At 32.4% G+C, this 7906-nt stretch overlaps 2 long non-coding RNA genes across 2 annotated transcripts; one reads left to right on the top strand and one right to left on the bottom strand.

Moving 5' to 3' along the window:
* The first annotated feature begins 1487 nt into the window (after positions 1-1487).
* On the top strand, positions 1488-2606 carry LOC139907697 (uncharacterized). Its single transcript, XR_011784431.1, has 2 exons — positions 1488-1921; positions 2141-2606. It is a non-coding gene; the product is annotated as an uncharacterized lncRNA (long non-coding RNA).
* Positions 2607-4463: 1857 nt separating this feature from the next.
* Positions 4464-6337, bottom strand: LOC139907696 (uncharacterized). Its single transcript, XR_011784430.1, has 2 exons — positions 5456-6337; positions 4464-5392 (listed from the first exon to the last, which is right to left on the bottom strand). It is a non-coding gene; the product is annotated as an uncharacterized lncRNA (long non-coding RNA).
* Between the last annotated feature and the right edge of the window lie 1569 nt (positions 6338-7906).

The raw sequence follows: 7906 nt of genomic DNA, 5'->3' as shown, positions 1-7906 counted from the left end.
TTCATGGTTATATTCCGAAAGTATTATACAGTATTTAGATTATTAGGGACTTTGCACGGTAGAAAAATTGTTTACACTTCTTCAATATACTGAGTTGTGGGTTTTCTTTTTTTATTCACAGTAGGAATTTTAATGGGGATTGTTGTGGGAAATTGACCAAATATCTACCAACTGATTTTGGGGATTGTTTCAGTTCATTTTTGATAAAAATGTTGCTACCTTTACTTTTTATCAGAAACTATATTGTTATTACAACATCTTTCATTCATATTCACATAGTGAAGACTACAGACCAGTCGTACTGTAACAATAGAGGTTAAGTGGTGATTGCCCACTTACTTTTTTAGACTTAGTGTTATATTTTTTAATAAAATTGAAAGGTTGCGTTATAGATGACGTCGTCATTATATAATATGGCTGCCCCACTTTCAAATATAGAGCGGCAAATATTCTAGCAGCGGACAATACTAAATTAACTATTAGATAGCCAAAGATAAGGTATTGTTATCGCGTTATCTTACTTTTTTTGTCCCTAATTGATCTAACCATTTCATCGGAATGTTCAATATCCATTAATTAGATATAATTCGAATATCACTGCGTTTCTGTGGTATCAAGTAGTATTCAATAAATACCGTCTTAAGTCTCATTTTAATTTTTAAAAAGTTATATTTAGATTTTGCTACAAATTTGTCTATATATCTATTAAAAATATCATCTTACTGTTAATACACGTCATTGGCCGGAGTAACAAGGCGACGGCTAGAAAACAGATTTTGCTAAATAAATAATAATATAGAAGGTAATTCCACAAGAAATCTTCAGTGTTACTCTCCATTTTTAATCAGCACACTCACGCGTAAATATTCGATACTTATATCAATTCATATGTGTTCTGTCCTCAATAATTAAAGTATAATAATAATAAGAGTTTGAGAAAAAAAAATTAAGATGAGTACTTCACTCTTTAGAGGGCTCACTGATAAAAACAAAGAAAATTCATTTGAGCATACCAGCGTTTATATTTAATTCAAATCTTAAGATATACAAAAATGCACATGAATTATGAATTGATATACATAAGAGGCCAATAACAAAAAAACAGAAATAGTGTCCTTGTTATAGATTCACTGTACACGCCTGCAATATTTCATAAATACATTATTTTATATATAATTTTTTTTTTTACATGATTTACATCAGGAAACACTATATACAGTGGACCCTCTATAAAAGCCTGCAATATTTCATTAATACAAATATATTGTTATTCTATATATGTAAATATGTTTATGATACACTTCATGGAGCACTACATACAGTTCATCCGGTGACTCATTTTCATTTTGATTGATTAATATAGATGAGCCCCAAAGATGACATTGCCTTTGATTATGATGTCAGTCAAAAACTCTATGAAGAAATAAGTAGAGTTACGTCACCGGGGTGTCCGTTTTGACCATAGCTGATTTCCTCATGTGTTTTTTAGTCATGGCCCAAAACATTCAAAATTTAATACTATATTTTAGGTGAAGAACTCTAGAAAGACGATATATTATATTAAAATACCCCAAGTATGCCCTCTTGTCGTGCGCCGTGGATTACAGGAATCGTTCTTGAGCTGAGGGTATGACACTTTTTTATTTCCAAGGGACAAGTTCCTTGGAAGGCAATGTGTTCTAAAAATGAAAGGAAATATTTGGAAACCCTAATATAATTCTCGATTGTGCTCTAAACATTTTGAAAAAATAAGGAATTCCAACTCTCAAGCCATTCCAACCTTGTTTAAACTTCTAAAACCTAAAGTTCCAAGGCTCACCAAAAACTCCAACAAACCCATTTTCATTCGGGAGAACAATACTGATGCTAAGAAAATTTTAATTAAGGAAATCTGAAACAACTTTTTTATTTCGAATTTCAGGTAAGAAAAGATTCCACAATTTCAGAATCATACATACTTTACTCCTTATTTGGGACCTCCTACTTCCAAAAATAGAGAAATAGACTTAGTGGACATGAATCTAATTTAATCATCAATAGAAGATGAAGCTTCTTATAATGATATTTTTTTAATTTTTATTTTTTAACTTGCATTAGTTACTTTATCGATAGAAAATGATAATATTATGTTGTATTACAGATATTTCTCCTGAGGTAAAACATCTAAAGGAAATAAATACCAACATCCAAATCCAACTTGGAGTCTATGAAGCAGAAATAAAGGAATTAAAGAAGAAGTTGAAGAAGAAAGATGTCAAAATTTGGGACGCAGAATCAAAGTTTAAGTCTTTAAAAATGCGCATTTCATCGATATTTAATTCAAACCATATACAATTTTTAAGTTGTAAGTTTTCACATTCCAAAATCCGCCTTTGGTCTAATAAAACCATTGAGAATTAACTTCAGTTAAGATTCGTTGAGGAACTATATGTTGTCCAATTAATCTATTGCGCCAAGAACTGTTTGGATCAATTTGCAAAAATAGAGGCTTTATTCAAATCTTATGTAAATCAATTCAAAAAATTAAAAAACATTTCAACTCAATAACTGAAACAGCGGTTCCATTAACTACAGGGAGCGGGGATCAAATTGTTACCTAATTTAAACCTTGATAGCTTGAAGACGACATTATCAAATAAAAAACCGGTTACCAAATAGGAAAGCTATTCAGTTAGCATCATGCCGTCATCGTATGAGGAGATAAAGATGTATAAGTGGAACGAGGAGCTTTTGAGGTCCCCCGTAGTCATGCCATTGGTTAATAATGGAGGTGAAATCTCCAATTCAACGATTGCTTCAACCTTAGGAGTGAATTTACGGACTGTTCAGCGTATCTGTAAGAAGCTAGAGGACATCTGGGATGTTGATGCCACCATAAAGAGGGCACCCAAGGAGGAGGGCGCCGACAGGAAGGCCAAGGACACCGACTTTGTCGACAAGGTGAAGAAGATGGTTGAGGATGACCCTACCAGGTCCATGAAGGCCATGGCAAGGGATCTGGGCTGCCATGAGAAAACAATAAGGGACTGTGTATCTGAGGATTTAAGTTGCAGGAGCTACAAGTGGGCCAGATCTTGACCCAGAAGGCAAAGGACAACAGGCTGATAAAGTCAACAAAATTGCTCAACAAGCTCAAGCACCCAATGCAGCCCGGGATGCTGTGGTTTTTCTCTGATGAAAAGAATTTCTGTCAAGATCAGAAGGTCAACAAACAGAACAACAGGTGGATAGCCACCTACACCAGCCATGTGAGGAAGGTAATGAAGACCAAGTTCCCTGCAGTGAAGGTCATGTTATGCCTCCCCACATGTTTGAAACGGGTCTAAAGGTCAATACAGAGGTCTACCTGGATGTTATGGAGAAGGTGGTTCTGCCCTGGATCCAAGGGGTGGGTGGAGACAGACCCTGGGTGTGGCAACAGGACTCAGCACCCTGCCATGTGTCCAAAATCTCCATGCAGTGGTTAACCGAGAACTGTTACGATGACGTCGTAACCAAGGATTTGTGGCCTCCTAACTCTCCTGACCTTAATCCTTTGGACTATCTTATCTGGGGCTATGTCGAGAGACATACCAACAGACATCCCCATAGCACCAAGGCCAGCCTAATGGACTCCATCAAGGAGGTATTCGGTAACATGGACAATGAGATGGTCAGAAGAGCCTGCGGCCGGTTCAGAGGCCGTATTGATGCCAACGGTGGTTATATCGAATGAATCGCTACTCTATACCTATATGCTCGTCATAGCTTTGATTTTCAAAAAAAAAGTTAAAAAATGTATATTTGTGTTGTTTTTTGTAGAAAAATATTTTGGCGACAATTTGATCCCCGCTCCCTGTACGTTGTCTATAAATGTCGCAAAATGTCATAAAATTTTATTTTATACTGTGTCTAAGTATGTTAGTTTAAGAATGCACATACACTTACAAATGCAAACTGCGATTATCAAAGAAAATAGAATAGCTTCTTCTACTTTCGGAAGACGAAGAATGTTTTACCGAAATTAAGTAAATTGAAGAAATTGTTATTAAAATAATAATTCCATTTTTTCATGATAATTAAGCTCAATAAAATTATTTTTTTAGTATTCATTTATTGTATAAGTTCTTTTGGGGCCATTTGATATCTGTTACAAGGTGGCGCTGAAATTTTGTGACGTAACGCTTGTTATAGGTATAGTTGATAATATTGTAGAGAAAAACGCGTGCGAGGAGGAGGGGGGAAAAAAGACACATGGTATCATTGTTTAAAATACTGATGTGATTATCATCTGCCTGCTTTATTATGATTTTTGAGGGTATAACTAATGTATTTATTAGCAAAATATTTAATGAAGATATACTACGTATAATTGACTTCGACGTTTTTTATCCGTTACAGTAGATTTGAAAACGTCACACTCCATGAAATTGTAATTCATTATGAACCTTATTCTCAGAATTATAGCTAATGAAACAACAAAGTAGAGTATTTGAAATATATTTGAAGCTCAAAGTTTAAAAAAGAAGGCTTTAATTAAATATAATCTACATACTAAAAAATAAACCATTAAACATTTAAGTTAAATATACAAAATTAAACAATTAAAATCATATAACTATTAATAATAATAAATTATAAATACAGAATATTGAAATAATAGATTGATCCAGATAATTTTTTCTTGTTTTAACATCGGAATTCAGTTAAATATGTCATAACTTTAGGTTGCAATACACAAGCGAGACGTGGAGTTTAATCAAAAAGATAATCACCCCTCTTCTTCATGTGGAAGTTGCTATATACAATTGTGCACAAGATAGATATATCTCTACCGATGAGATCTAACTAATTATTAATAATAAAGTAAATGTCAAAATCATAAAATTAGACAATAAATATACTAATAAAAAAATGTTATAAATAAATTCATCGTAAAGATTTAGAGCAAAAGCTAATTATGTAGTAATGTCCGGCGATATTACTCCCTATTAAGAGCATCAAAAAGATTTTCCCCCGTTATTTAGGTATGCTTATATAACAACATACTATTATCATGATGGATATACACAATTGCTAATTATAATGCTACACCCAATGTAACTACCCCCGTTGTTGTGACCATTTAAGCAGTTGTTTTTGCCTTTTATGAGTTTTCTGAACATCATTTCTTGGAGCCTATCAACCATACCTAAGCCTTAAGTGATAAAAAAGTAATATTTAATGACTATGTAATATTGGAAAACCTAATTATCATACCCAAGTCTTAAAACGAAGTAAGTAGTCTCAGACAAACTTGTTGCAAACCATCCAAAGCTACTACCCCCGTTGTTGTGACCATTTAAGCAGTTGTTTTTGCCTTTTATGAGTTTTCTGAACATCATTTCTTGGAGCCTATCAACCATACCTAAGCCTTAAGTGATAAAAAAAGTAATATTTATTGACTATGTAATATTGGAAACCCTAATTATCATACCCAAGTCTTCAAGCGAAGAAACTAGTCTCAGACAAACTAGTTGCAAACTATCCAAAGCTACTACCCCCGTTGTTGTGACCATTTAAGAGTTGTTTTTGCCCTTTAGTGAGTTGTGTATCATAATTCTTGATATGTTTAGCTAAAATAGAATCATATTTTATGGTTAGATTTAAAAAAAAATTGAATACTTACTGTGAGATAGTACAAAATTCAGAGTTCCATTTCGATATTCGTAAATACTTTTTACTGATAACTTGATCATCATTTGGTGTGGATGACTCAAAACATTTTTATATGTATTTCTATATATGACATCAGTACCAACGTCCTCCATTAATTTAATGATGGTTCCTCGGGAAGGGATATGTTTACCATTGTATTTCTCCATAAATTTTTTGAACGTAGATGATTAGCAATGGATAAGGTTATATTACATGCAATAAGCATCGTTGTGAGATCAAAGTTAAAGTCTGACTTGATGTATTCATCGTTAAATTGATTTTATAGATGATTATCCATACTCTTGTTATGAGATGAGGATAATGAGTGGCGTGTAATTCTAGACAGGGGACTAAAGGCACATTTATATCGACAAATCCGACAAACCATCTGTTTCTCATCCGGTAAGTATTTTCCAAATTCCTGGGCCTCCATTTTCATAAATCCAGACAGAAGGCGACGTCATTTTGGGGATTTTATTCAGTTCTCTATCGACTATCACCATCTCATATTATATTAATATTGAATAATATAGGCAGGAATGATAACGTTCATGATTGATAGAAGAAGATGTATATTATTTAATCAATGATGCCATAAGTAATTCTTCTTTTCTCCTCGCACGCTTTTCTATTCTTACCAAAATTATCACCCTTAGTTATACCCTCAAAAATCATAATAAAGCAGGCAGATGATAATCACATCAGTATTTTAAACAATGATACCATGTGTCTTTTTTCCCCCCTCCTCCTCGCACGCGTTTTTCTCTACAATATTATCAACTATACCTATAACAAGCGTTACGTCACAAAATTTCAGCGCCACCTTGTAACAGATATCAAATGGCCCCAAAAGAACTTATACAATAAATGAATACTAAAAAAATAATTTTATTGAGCTTAATTATCATGAAAAAATGGAATTATTATTTTAATAACAATTTCTTCAATTTACTTAATTTCGGTAAAACATTCTTCGTCTTCCGAAAGTAGAAGAAGCTATTCTATTTTCTTTGATAATCGCAGTCTGCATTTGTAAGTGTATGTGCATTCTTAAACTAACATACTTAGACAAAGTATAAAATAAAATTTTATGACATTTTGCGACATTTATAGACAACGTACAGGGAGCGGGGATCAAATTGTAACGGATAAAAACGTCGAAGTCAATTATACGTAGTATATCTTCATTAAACATTTTGCTAATAAATACATTCGTTATACCCTCAAAAATCATAATAAAGCAGGCAGATGATAATCACATCAGTATTTTAAACAATGATACCATATGTCTTTTTTCCCCCCCCCCCTCCTCCTTGCACGCGTTTTTCTCTACAATATTATCAACTATAGTTATAGGGTTACGTCACAAACTCTGCTGTAGATAATATTCTTTCAAGAGTTGAGGTTGCGCGTTTTTTGAAATTATAAAGTTCAGATGAGAAAACAAATTTTTGTATATACCTACCATGAACTGTAATAATTAACAAAATTATCATATGGATTCTTTTCCTTATTAACATAGTTGGGATTTTATCCGATTATCTATATCTTGGTCTTTATAGTTTGTACATACTCAACATCCGATCCATTTTACTTGAACTTCTATAATTTTGAATGTTTCAATCCAGTTTTCAATATTTAGTCTATTTTATATGGTAGATTAACTTCTTGGATGGATTAAGTGAAATTAAATAAATATATTAATTCCTATTCATCCCTCTTTAAGCAATTGGCAAACTGCCTTAAAAGGTGCTTCACTATGATAAGTTTATTTTTCTTATTTGTAGACATTATAATTATAAGTTTGAAATCACAGATACGAATGCATAAATACAATAACTTAGTATTAGTATAGATTCTAGTGGTTATTTGAGGCATATTTTATTCAAATGGATTTAGTCTAGTGTACAGTATGAAATATAAATTTTCTTTTGTTTAGAGAAATTAGTTAAAATGTATTGTATACACAGTACAAGGATACTAAGTATCTTGCACGTGACAGGATTATTGTTGGTTTTTGGGTTTTTTTAATAAATATTTTAAAATTAATGAAATGCAAGAAATTGTTTTAAATTGAACTAATTAAATATTTGTCTGTACTTTGTACTGTGCTTTGAATATAATTTCAACTATCCATCTGGTTTAAAAAAAAGACTATTCACTAGATAACAATAATGTGGATAATTAATTAATCAATCATTCAATGTTAATTTCGAAAGTGTAACGAGAA

This window comes from Lepeophtheirus salmonis, chromosome 2, assembly GCF_016086655.4.
Source record: "Lepeophtheirus salmonis chromosome 2, UVic_Lsal_1.4, whole genome shotgun sequence".
NCBI classification, from domain to species: domain Eukaryota; kingdom Metazoa; phylum Arthropoda; class Copepoda; order Siphonostomatoida; family Caligidae; genus Lepeophtheirus; species Lepeophtheirus salmonis.
The sequence above is the reverse complement of the archived record's forward strand: the minus strand, read 5'-3'. Positions and strand labels throughout refer to the sequence as shown.